Genomic DNA, 12,474 nt, shown 5'->3' on the forward strand with positions numbered 1-12,474 from the left:
CAGCTGCTGCAAGAAATCAGCTTGAATGCTTCAGGGGATGGGGCATGGCCAACATGAGCCCCACACCAAAGGTGGGTGGGGGTGTTTAATGCGAACTAGGGGTAATCCAAGCACCGCAAAAGGCCGCCATGCCCTGCACGCCCCTTTTCTCTTTTCATATGCAGATGAGGGTTGAAGCCAACTTTGACCCACTGCTTGGATGACATCACCATATGCAAATCCATCTGCTGCAGGCCTTGCCCCAGGAATGCTTGCACTAGTTGTTGCATTTGGTTTGTTGTTTGGGGGTGCTTCAGTATTAGGCAGCCTTCTGCCCTCCCATGTTCATCTGAAAATATGTGTTCTCCCTGCAGTTGTTGTCCCCAGATGAGAGTTCCCTTGTGCTGCCTCAGTTGAATCTCCTTTACTTGACAGAGATGTGCCTGAGCAGCGGCCCTCCCAGCCCTATCCCAAATCATACTTATTTTGCATAGGAGACACCATGGTCATGAAGATTGTTCACCCAGGGTGAGGTTCATTCATTGCATTCTGGGTATGCTGACCCCTGTGATTTCCCCAAATGTGGGAAACTCGCCTGCATTTTTTGTGGTAGTGGGGGACTGTGTTTGTGTTTTCCTCTGGTCAGCTCTGGTAAAAGTCAGATTTCTTTGTCTCATATATTCCTCTAGCCTTGTTCTTCTTTCGAGAGTTCCCTTGTGCTGCCTCAGTTGGATCTCCTTTACTTGACAGGGGGGTGCCCGAGCAGTGACCCTCCCCAGCTCTAGCCCAACTCCTACTTACCTGCCAGGTGAGATACTATGATCATGAAGGTGCTTCTCCCAGGGCAAGGCTCACCCATTGCACTCTGGGTGTGCTGCTCCTGTGATTTCCCCAAATGTGGGAAACTTGATTGCATAATTTGTGTTTCCCCTGGTCGGCTCTCGTATAATTCAGATCTCTTTGTCTCAGGTCTCTCTCCAGCCTAGTTTGCTGTCTGTTTCCACTTCTCTTTTCTGGAGCCACTCCCTTCTATGCCCTTGCGCACTATCCTGACTTCTCCCGTCTGCTTACTTTGTGCCTTCCAACGCACAATGCGAACTACAGGTAGTGCTGCAGGGCCCACACCCTTTTAGTTGCCTTACAGAGCAGCTCTGGAGCTGTTACAGTGCCCAGCTGCTGCAAGAAATCAGCTTGAATGCTTCAGGGGCTGGGGCATAGCCAACATGAGCCCCACACCAAAGGAGGGTGGGGGTGTTTAATGCAAACTAGGGGTCATCCAAGCACCGCAAAAGGCCGCCATGCCCTGCATGCCCCTTTTCTCTTTTCATATGCAGATGAGGGTTCCAGCCAACTTTGGCCCACTGCTTGGATGACATCACCGTATGCAAATCCGTCTGCTGCAGACCTTCCCCCAGGAATGCTTGTACTAGTTGTTGCATATGGTTTGATATTTGATGGTGCTTCAGTATTAGGCAGCCTTCCGCCCTCCCATGTTCATCTGAAAAGATGTGGTCTCCCTGCAGTTGTTGTCCCCAGACGAGAGTTCCCTTGTGCTTCCTCAGTTGAATCTCCTTAACTTGATGGGGGAGGGGCTGCCCGAGCAGCCACCCTCCCCAGCCCTATCCCAACTCATACTTATTTTGCATATGAGATCTCTTGATCATGAAGATTGTTCTCACAGGGTGAAGTTCATCCATTATATTTTAAAATAGGAAGGTACAAATTACATATTTGAATTGCATCTATGTGCTGGATTCAAATGTCCCCCCCCCCCTTCCTTTCTCAATTGTGCCCATCAGCAACTATTCTAAGGTTGCTGCCAATGGGTGTGACACATTAATTTCTTCTGTGGGGTACACAGGACTCCACAAGGATTCACATTGGGGTGTAGAGTAGGATCTTGATCTGAGGCACCAACCGACTCAAAGCTTTTGACTGTTCCCAAGATGCTCAGCGCATCCTCCTCTATAACCCCGCTTCCATGAACAGGGAGCTCAGTTTGTAGTTGGTGCCTTCAGTAGCAGGCCACTTAACAGGGGCCTGCCTCAGGAAGCCAATTCTTAGCTATTCATTTTGACAAGAAAAGAAGAACTTGTTTTATGAGAATCTACAAGGGCTGCAGCAGGCTAGGTCTAATAGACATCTTTACTGCAGCTTCATCACTCCCAGCGGCGCTGTATACTCCCGTGCCCTGGTTGCTGGGTCACTGCAGCGGAGGCTCCGGTTTCTTCCTAAGGTCAGTCACACACACACCGCCCTTCCGGATCACGAGGCCGCTGATGAAGGGGAGCGTGGCCGTAGGGGGTGGACCGTGTGCGCACTGGCGTGGACACTGATTACTGGGCAGCCGCTCCACTAGCCACCAGGTACAGTTAAGGAGCACAGGTCTGGGGGTTTTTCTCCTATATTAAACCAATTTTGTACTGCCCGCAGCGCATTGTGATAGGTAATAGGGCCTGATTCAGGTTGGATTGCAATCACAATAAGTGATCCAACTGCAAAAATTGCTAAGAGCATACGCATGTGCCTGCATTTTCTGCGGCACCCCGCAGAGAATGCGATCGCCTCTGCCTGTCAATCGGGGCAGGGGGGGAGAGGGGGGTCAGCAACACTCCATTTCCAAGTCAGGGATGGAGCGGTGCGGGGGCAAGGCTTCAAAATGGGGTCTGCAATGGAGAAGACACAGGGGGCGTGGTCACAGCAGCTGTATGACATCACATTCAGCCGCTGTGATCACAAAAATGGTGGCGGCTTCCTGCGCGCACATACAGTCTGCACCAGCAGGAGGCTACACCATTTTTTATGATCACGCTGAACTGCATTGCGACTGCAATTACAGCATGGTCAAGAAGGGAGGCGTCATGCTGGGTGGCCATAAGAGATGAGCGGGTTCGGTTCCTCGGAATCCGAACCCGCCCGAACTTCACCCTTTTTTGCTCGGGTCCGAGCAGACTCGGATCCTCTCGCCTTGCTCGGTTAACCCGAGCGCGCCCGAACGTCATCATCCCGCTGTAGGATTCTCACGAGACTTGGATTCTATATAAGGAGCCGCGCGTCGCCGCCATTTTCACACGTGCATTGAGATTGATAGGGAGAGGACGTGGCTGGCGTCCTCTCCGTTTAGATTAGAAGATAGAGACGAGTGACATTTGATTTACTACTAATTTGGGGAGCAGTTGAACTTGTCAGGAGTACTCAGTAGTGCAGAGTTTTGCTGATAGTGACCACCAGTTTTATTATTTATAATCCGTTCTCTGCCTGAAAAAAAACGATACACATACCATATCTGTGCTCAGCCTCAGTGTGCTGCATGATATATCATCTATGTATATCTGACTGTGCTGAGTGCTCACTGCTCACACAGCTTAATTGTGGGGGAGACTGGGGAGCAGTTATAGCAGGACTACAGTGCACACTTTTGCTGCCAGTGTGACCACCAGTATATTGTCTGCCTGAAAAAGTTAAACACTCCTGTGGTGTTTTTTTTTTATTCTATAAATGCATTCTGCTGACAGTGTCCAGCAGGTCCATCATACATATATTATATAAATATTTACCTGCAGTAGTGTTATATTTTTTTTTTCATCTTTATCATCTCTATATTAGCAGACGCAGTACGGTAGTCCACGGCTGTGGCTATCTCTGTGTCGTCAGTGCTCGTCCATAATTGTATACCTACCTACCTGTGGTGGTTTTTTTTTTTCTATCTTCTTCATACTAGTAGTTTAGGAGTCTACTGACAGTGTCCACCAGGTCCATCATTATATTATATACCTACAGTAGTAATATATTTATTATATTATCTATACTAGCAGACGCAGTACGGTAGTCCACGGCTGTGGCTATCTCTGTGTCGTCAGTGCTCGTCCATAATTGTATACCTACCTACCTGTGGTGGGGTTTTTTTTTTATCTTCTTCATACAAGCAGTTTAGCAGTCTGCTGACAGTGTCCACCAGGTCCGTCATTATATTATATACCTACAGTAGTAATATATTTATTATATTATCTATACTAGCAGATGCAGTACGGTAGTCCACGGCTGTACCTACCTCTGTGTCGTCAGTGCTCGTCCATAATTGTATACCTACCTGTGGTGGGTTTTTTTTTTCTATCTTCTTCATACTAGTAGTTTAGGAGTCTGCTGACAGTGTCCACCAGGTCCGTCATTATATTATATACCTACAGTAGTAATATATTTAGTATATTATCTATATTAGCAGACGCAGTACGGTAGTCCACGGCTGTACCTACCTCTGTGTCGTCACTCGTCCATAATTGTATACCTAACTGTGGTGGTTTTTTTTTTCTATCTTCTTCATACTAGTAGTTTAGCAGTCTGCTGACAGTGTCCACCAGGTCCGTCATTATATTATATATACCTACAGTAGTTATATATATTTTTTTTTATATCATTAATTATCATCTCTATACTAGCAGACGCAGTACGGTAGGCCACGGCTGTGGCTATCTCTGTGTCGTCAGTGCTCGTCCATAATTGTATACCTACCTACCTGTGGTGGAAGTTTTTTTCTATCTTCTTCATACTAGTAGTTTAGCAGTCTGCTGACAGTGTCCACCAGGTCCGTCATTATATTATATATACCTACAGTAGTTATATATATTTTTTTTTTTTATATCATTAATTATCATCTCTATACTAGCAGACGCAGTACGGTAGTCCACGGCTGTAGCTACCTCTGTGTCGTCAGTCACTCGTCATCCATAAGTATACTAGTATCCATCCATCTCCATTGTTTACCTGAGGTGCCTTTTAGTTGTGCCTATTAAAATATGGAGAACAAAAATGTTGAGGTTCCAAAAATAGGGAAAGATCAAGATCCACTTCCACCTCGTGCTGAAGCTGCTGCCACTAGTCATGGCCGAGACGATGAAATTCCATCAACGTCGTCTGCCAAGGCCGATGCCCAATGTCATAGTACAGAGCATGTAAAATCCAAAACACAAAAGATCAGTAAAAAAATGACTCAAAAATCTAAATAAAAATCGTCGGAGGAGAAGCGTAAACTTGCCAATATGCCATTTACCACACGGAGTGGCAAGGAACGGCTGAGGCCCTGGCCTATCTTCATGGCTAGTGGTTCAGCTTCACATGAGGATGGAAGCACTCAGCCTCTCGCTAGAAAAATGAAAAGACTTAAGCTGGCAAAAGCACAGCAAAGAACTGTGCGTTCTTCAAAATCACAAATCCACAAGGAGAGTCCAATTGTGTCGGTTGCGATGCCTGACCTTCCCAACACTGGACGTGAAGAGCATGCACCTTCCACCATTTGCACGCCCCCTGCAAGTGCTGGAAGGAGCACCCGCAGTCCAGTTCCTGATAGTCAGATTGAAGATGTCAGTGTTGAAGTACACCAGGATGAGGAGAATATGGGTGTTGCTGGCGCTGGGGAGGAAATTGACAAGGAGGATTCTGATGGTGAGGTGGTTTGTTTAAGTCAGGCACCCGGCGAGACACCTGTTGTCCGTGGGAGGAATATGGCCATTGACATGCCTGGTGAAAATACCAAAAAAATCAGCTCTTCGGTGTGGAAGTATTTCAACAGAAATGCGGACAACAGGTGTCAAGCCGTGTGTTGCCTTTGTCAAGCTGTAATAAGTAGGGGTAAGGACGTTAACCACCTCGGAACATCCTCCCTTATACGTCACCTGCAGCGCATTCATCATAAGTCAGTGACAAGTTCAAAAACTTTGGGCGACAGCGGAAGCAGTCCACTGACCAGTAAATCCCTTCCTCTTGTAACCAAGCTCACGCAAACCACCCCACCAACTCCCTCAGTGTCAATTTCCTCCTTCCCCAGGAATGCCAATAGTCCTGCAGGCCATGTCACTGGCAATTCTGACGAGTTCTCTCCTGACTGGGATTCCTCCGATGCATCCTTGAGTGTAACGCCTACTGCTGCTGGCGCTGCTGTTGTTGCTGCTGGGAGTCGATGGTCATCCCAGAGGGGAAGTCGTAAGACCACTTTTACTACTTCCACCAAGCAATTGACTGTCCAACAGTCCTTTGCGAGGAAGATGAAATATCACAGCAGTCATCCTGCTGCAAAGCGGATAACTGAGGCCTTGGCATCCTGGGCAGTGAGAAACGTGGTTCCGGTATCCATCATTACTTCAGAGCCAACTATAGACTTGATTGAGGTACTGTGTCCCCGGTACCAAATACTATCTAGGTTCCATTTCTCTAGGCAGGCGATACCGAAAATGTACACAGACCTCAGAAAAAGACTCACCAGTGTCCTAAAAAATGCAGTTGTACCCAATGTCCACTTAACCACGGACATGTGGACAAGTGGACAAGTGGAGCAGGGCAGACTCAGGACTATATGACTGTGACAGCCCACTGGGTAGATGTATTGACTCCCGCCGCAAGAACAGCAGCGGCGGCACCAGTAGCAGCATCTCGCAAACGCCAACTCTTTCCTAGGCAGGCTACGCTTTGTATCACCGCTTTCCAGAATACGCACACAGATGAAAACCTCTTACGGCAACTGAGGAAGATCATCACAGAATGGCTTACCCCAATTGGACTCTCCTGTGGATTTGTGGCATCGGACAACGCCAGCAATATTGTGCGTGCATTATATCTGGGCAAATTCCAGCACGTCCCATGTTTTGCACATACCTTGAATTTGGTGGTGCAGAATTATTTAAAAAACGACAGGGGCGTGCAAGAGATGCTGTCGGTGGCCACAAGAATTGCGGGACACTTTCGGCGTACAGGCACCACGTACAGAAGACTGGAGCAACACCAAAAACGCCTGAACCTGCCCTGCCATCATCTGAAGCAAGAAGTGGAAACGAGGTGGAATTCAACCCTCTATATGCTTCAGAGGATGGAGGAGCAGCAAAAGGCCATTCAAGCCTATACATCTGACCACGATATAGGAGGTGGAATGCACCTGTCTCAAGCGCAGTGGAGAATGATTTCAACGTTGTGCAAGGTTCTGCAACCTTTTGAACTTGCCACACGTGAAGTCAGTTCAGACACTGCCAGCCTGAGTCAGGTCATTCCCGTCATCAGGCTTTTGTCACGATCCGGGTATCTGGACGCCATTACTTACCCTTCAGATGCCTCCTAAGGCGGGCTCAGCGTTCCAGGACCAGATTCCGCTGTTCCTGAGTTTCCACATGCAGAGTGTCAGAGTGGTGTTTTCATCAGCCGCGGCCTCCGCTGTGCCCGCGTGGTTAAATGTGCATCTATCAGCCTGGCGTCTCCTGTCTCCGGTGGCCGGCGCCGCCATTACTGTTTCCCAGACCACATAGATTACAAACCAAACTTCCCTCCAAGTGTCTGCATGGGCGCAGCCATCTTGGATTCTGTCATCTGATCATTTCCACCAATCTGCTGTTTGTATTGTTGATTTGCATAATTGCCTAGCCAACCCCTTCCTTGCTGCAGGTATAAGTAAGCTGTGCCTGAGCAAGGAAGACGTCAGTGCTTTGGTTGTCAAACCTAGTTCCTGTTTGTCTCTCTTCTATGATTGTCTTCCAGGTTCCAGCTCCTGTCTCAAGACTTCCACCATAGAGACCCGCACCAGCATTCCACCTGCGGTGTAGCCTGACTCTCCAATCCATTGTGGATTCATCTGTTTCCAGCTACAACACTACCTGCTTCCAGCCTCAGCTTCCAGCAGAATACAGCTTCCCTTAAAGGGCCGGTGTCCTTTCTACACTTTACCACTCTCCACCGGAATTATTATTTCTCCGCTCTCAAGTTCTACATTTCAGTTCACATTTCATCGCTCCCAAAGTTCATTTATTATTTAACTGGTTCCAGCCAGTATCCACTCCGTGCTAACAACAGTCTGGTTCCAGCCAGTATCCACAGCAGCTGTTTTACCTTCAGCAACCCAGCTCTTCCTGGAACACCAGCTGGTACAATCCTGGGTTATCTCCATTGCTACAGCCGGGCCTGGTAAGGACTTTCCATCTAGAAGATCATAAGAACTATCTCACACTACCAGTGCCCTGTGGCTCCTGCCATGCTGTAGTACTCAGGAACTGTATTTATTCTTTGCTGACTTTTACGTTTTCTTTATTGCTGCTGTGATGCGGAGTTGTCATAATAAACATCATTGACTTTTATCTAAGTTGTCGTGGTCACGCCTTCGGGCAGTTATTATTCATGTTACTTACATGTCCAGGGGTCTGATACAACCTCCCAGGTTCCGGTACATCTCAGCCCCTACAACTGAGGCTGCCTCCCGTCAGCTCAGGCCCTCAGTTGTGACAGTAAGCACTGACCTAATGAATCCAGCCGGAGACCAGGATCAAGCGGCCAGGCCGATGCAAGAACTGGCAGCCCGACTAGAACATCAGGAGGCTGCACAGGGCCACATTATCCGCTGTCTCCAGGATCTCTCTACTCGGCTGGATGGGATTCAGACCACTCTCCGTGGATCAGGCGCGTCTGGTGCGTCAACCACAGTGACTCCAGCTATAACCCCACCCACCTTACCCATTCCTGCTCCACGTCTTCATCTTCCAACGCCAGCAAAATTTGACGGATCTCCAAGATTCTGCAGGGGATTTCTCAACCAGTGTGAGATTCAGTTTGAGCTACAACCTGGCAATTTCCCCAGTGACCGTACAAAAATTGCCTACATTATTTCTCTTCTCAGTGGCTCAGCCCTCGATTGGGCATCACCGTTATGGGAGAGGTCCGACACCCTGCTATCTTCTTACACTGCATTCGTGTCAACATTCAGGCGCATCTTCGACGAGCCAGGCCGGGTAACTTCAGCTTCGTCTGAGATTCTCCGTTTACGCCAGGGATCACGTACTGTAGGACAATATCTTATACAGTTCCAGATCCTGGCATCCGAACTGGCATGGAACGACGAGGCCCTGTATGCTGCATTCTGGCATGGTTTATCCGAGCGTATTAAAGATGAGTTAGCTACCAGAGACTTACCCTCCAAGTTAGATGAGTTAATCTCACTTTGTACGAAAGTTGACTTACGTTTCAGAGAGAGAGCAACTGAGCGTGGAAGATCATCTGCTCCAAAATCTTCTGCTTCTCCTCCTCGCCAACTGTCACCAACTAAAGATGAACCCATGCAAATTGGCCGTTCCCGTTTAACTCCTGCTGAGCGCCGAAGACGTCTCTCCGAGTTTCTCTGTTTGTACTGTGCAGCTCCGTCTCACACCATTAATGCCTGTCCCAAACGTCCGGGAAACTCCAAATCCTAGCTCGCCAAGGAGAGGGCCGGCTAGGAGTAATGATCTCCTCTCCATCTCCTCAAGATTGTAACCTCCCAGTCTCGCTTCAAGTTGCTCAACGTTATCAGAACGTCATTGCCCTCCTGGATTCCGGAGCAGCTGGGAACTTTATTACCGAAGCCTATGTTAAACGGTGGTCCCTACCCACCGAGAGACTTCCTTCGTCCTTTTCCTTAACTGCTGTGGATGGCAGTAAAATTTTTGATACAGTTATTTCTCTAAGGACTCTACCAGTTCGTCTGAGAGTGGGAGTTCTTCATTCCGAACTTATTTCACTTTTAGTGATTCCAAGAGCCACACATCCTGTGGTCCTGGGCCTTCCATGGCTCCGTCTTCACAATCCTACAATTGATTGGACGACTACGCAAATCCTGGCATGGGGTTCCTCCTGTACTAAGACATGTTTGTTTAAAGTGTTGCCTGTCTGTTCCTCCTCCCCCAGGTCGTCTGATGTTCCACCTCCTCCATATCAAGATTTCACGGATGTGTTCAGTAAAGCTTCTGCTGATATCCTTCCCCCTCATAGAGAATGGGACTGCCCGATTGATCTCGTTCCAGGGAAGGTTCCACCTCGAGGCCGAACTTATCCGTTGTCTCTCCCCGAGACGCATTCTATGGAGGAATACATAAAAGAGAACCTAGCAAAGGGGTTCATTCGACCTTCTTCTTCTCCAGCCGGCGCAGGCTTCTTTTTTGTAAAGAAGAAAGATGGTGGTCTGCGGCCGTGCATCGACTACAGAGGTTTGAACGACATTACCATCAAGAACCGCTATCCTTTACCCCTGATTACTGAGCTCTTTGACAGAGTTAGCGGAGCTACCATCTTTACAAAGCTGGACCTGAGAGGTGCATACAATCTCATCCGGATCCGTGAGGGTGACGAGTGGAAGACCGCATTTAACACCCGTGACGGACATTATGAGTACCTCGTCATGCCCTTCGGATTGAGCAATGCTCCAGCTGTCTTCCAGCATTTCGTCAATGAGATCTTCAGAGACATTCTATACCGTCATGTCGTGGTCTATCTAGATGATATCCTCATTTTTGCCAACAATTTAGAGGAACATCGTTTCTGGGTAAAGGAGGTTCTGTCCCGTCTCCGTGTCAATCATCTCTACTGCAAATTAGAGAAATGCGCCTTTGAAGTCAAGTCCATTCCGTTTCTAGGGTACATTGTGTCCGGTTCCGGACTAGAGATGGATCCTGAGAAACTACAAGCAATCCAGAATTGGCCAGTACCCTTAACCCTCAAAGGGGTCCAGAGGTTCTTAGGGTTCGCCAATTATTACCGAAAGTTTATACGAGACTTTTCCACCATTGTGGCGCCTATTACTGCTTTCACCAAGAAGGGTGCTAACCCGTCCAAGTGGTCTGAAGAAGCCATGCAAGCTTTTCATCTTTTAAAACAGAGGTTCATCTCTGCACCTGTCCTGAAACAGCCTGACGTCGACTCTCCTTTCATCTTAGAGGTGGATGCCTCCTCCGTTGGAGTAGGAGCGGTGTTATCTCAGAGGGCTAAAGATGGTCATTTACATCCTTGCAGTTTCTTCTCACGGAAGTTCTCCCCAGCGGAGCGCAACTATGCCATTGGCGACCAGGAGTTGCTAGCCATCAAGCTCGCTCTAGAGGAGTGGAGATATCTGTTGGAGGGAGCTTCTCATTCAATCACCATCCTTACAGACCACAAGAACCTTCTATATCTAAAAGGCGCACAATGTCTCAACCCTCGTCAGGCCAGATGGGCACTTTTCTTTTCCAGGTTCGACTTTAAACTCCAGTTCTGTCCGGGCTCTCAGAATCGCAAGGCCGATGCCCTTTCCCGCTCATGGGAGCAAGAAAATGAGTCAGAGTCTTCAGACAAGCATCCTATTATAAATCCGTTGGCATTCTCCACGGTAGGGATGGACTCTACGCCCCCATCAGGGAAAAGTTTTGTGAAGCCGACACTAAGGAAGAAGCTCATGCATTGGGCCCATGCTTCCCGTTTTGCCGGACATACAGGTATCCAAAAAACCCTGGAGTTTATCTCTAGGTCCTATTGGTGGCCAACTCTGAAAAAGGACGTTTTGGAGTTTATTGCATCTTGCCCAAAGTGTGCTCAACATAAAGTATCCCGCCAGTCACCTGCGGGGCAACTGGTTCCACTATCTGTTCCCCGTCGACCATGGACCCATTTGTCGATGGATTTTATTACAGATTTGCCCATGTGCAACAAGTTCAATACCATCTGGGTGGTAGTTGACCGGTTCACCAAGATGGCACACTTCATTCCTCTCACCGGTCTTCCGTCAGCTTCCAAGTTGGCTCAAGTATTCATACAAGAGATCTTCCGACTCCACGGTCTTCCAGAAGAAATTATCTCAGATCGAGGAGTTCAATTCACAGCCAAATTCTGGCGAAGTTTATGTCAAGTCCTCCAAGTCAAGTTAAAGTTTTCCACGGCTTACCATCCTCAGACCAATGGTCAAACTGAGAGGGTGAATCAGGACTTGGAGGCCTTCCTCCGCATCTATGTGTCCTCCTCTCAAGATGACTGGGTTCAATTACTTCCCTGGGCCGAGTTCTGTCATAACAACCAGTATCATTCTTCATCTTCTTCAACACCATTCTTCACCAACTTTGGATTCCACCCTAAAGTCCCTGAGTTCCAACCGCTTCCAGCAACTTCTGTTCCCGCAGTGGATATCACCTTGCATCAGTTTGCCAATATCTGGAAGAGCGTACGATCAGCTCTGCTCAAGGCATCGTTCAGGTACAAGAAGTTTGCGGATAAGAAGCGTCGAGCAGTTCCTGCTCTCAAGGTGGGTGATCGGGTATGGTTATCCACGAAGAATTTGAGGTTAAGAGTTCCTAGTATGAAGTTTGCACCTCGCTACATCGGTCCTTTTAAAATTGATCAAGTCATCAATCCTGTTGCTTACAGACTCCAGTTACCTCCCTTCTTAAAAATACCCAGGACATTCCATGTTTCCCTGTTGAAACCGCTAATCTTGAATCGGTTTCATTCCTCACTTCCACCAACTCCGAAAGTCCAAACTCAACGAGGCGTTGAGTATGAAGTGGCCAAGATCCTGGACTCACGTCACCGTTACGGTCAACTTCAGTATCTCATTGACTGGAAGGGCTATGGTCCTGAAGAACGCTCTTGGACCAATGCCTCTGACGTCCATGCTCCTGCCTTGGTCCGAAATTTCCACGCAAAGTTTCCTTTAAAGCCTAAGAAGTGTCCTGGGGCCACTCCTAAAGGGGG

At 48.1% G+C, this 12,474-nt stretch overlaps 2 non-coding genes across 2 annotated transcripts; both read left to right on the plus strand.

Moving 5' to 3' along the window:
- The first annotated feature begins 456 nt into the window (after positions 1-456).
- Positions 457-620, plus strand: LOC135027726 (U1 spliceosomal RNA). The gene has a single exon (XR_010224130.1). It is a non-coding gene; the product is annotated as a U1 spliceosomal RNA (small nuclear RNA).
- Positions 621-772: 152 nt separating this feature from the next.
- On the plus strand, positions 773-935 carry LOC135027834 (U1 spliceosomal RNA). Its single transcript, XR_010224229.1, has one exon. It is a non-coding gene; the product is annotated as a U1 spliceosomal RNA (small nuclear RNA).
- The last annotated feature ends 11,539 nt before the right edge of the window (positions 936-12,474 follow it).

Source organism: Pseudophryne corroboree, unplaced genomic scaffold (genome assembly GCF_028390025.1).
Source record: "Pseudophryne corroboree isolate aPseCor3 unplaced genomic scaffold, aPseCor3.hap2 scaffold_471, whole genome shotgun sequence".
NCBI classification, from domain to species: domain Eukaryota; kingdom Metazoa; phylum Chordata; class Amphibia; order Anura; family Myobatrachidae; genus Pseudophryne; species Pseudophryne corroboree.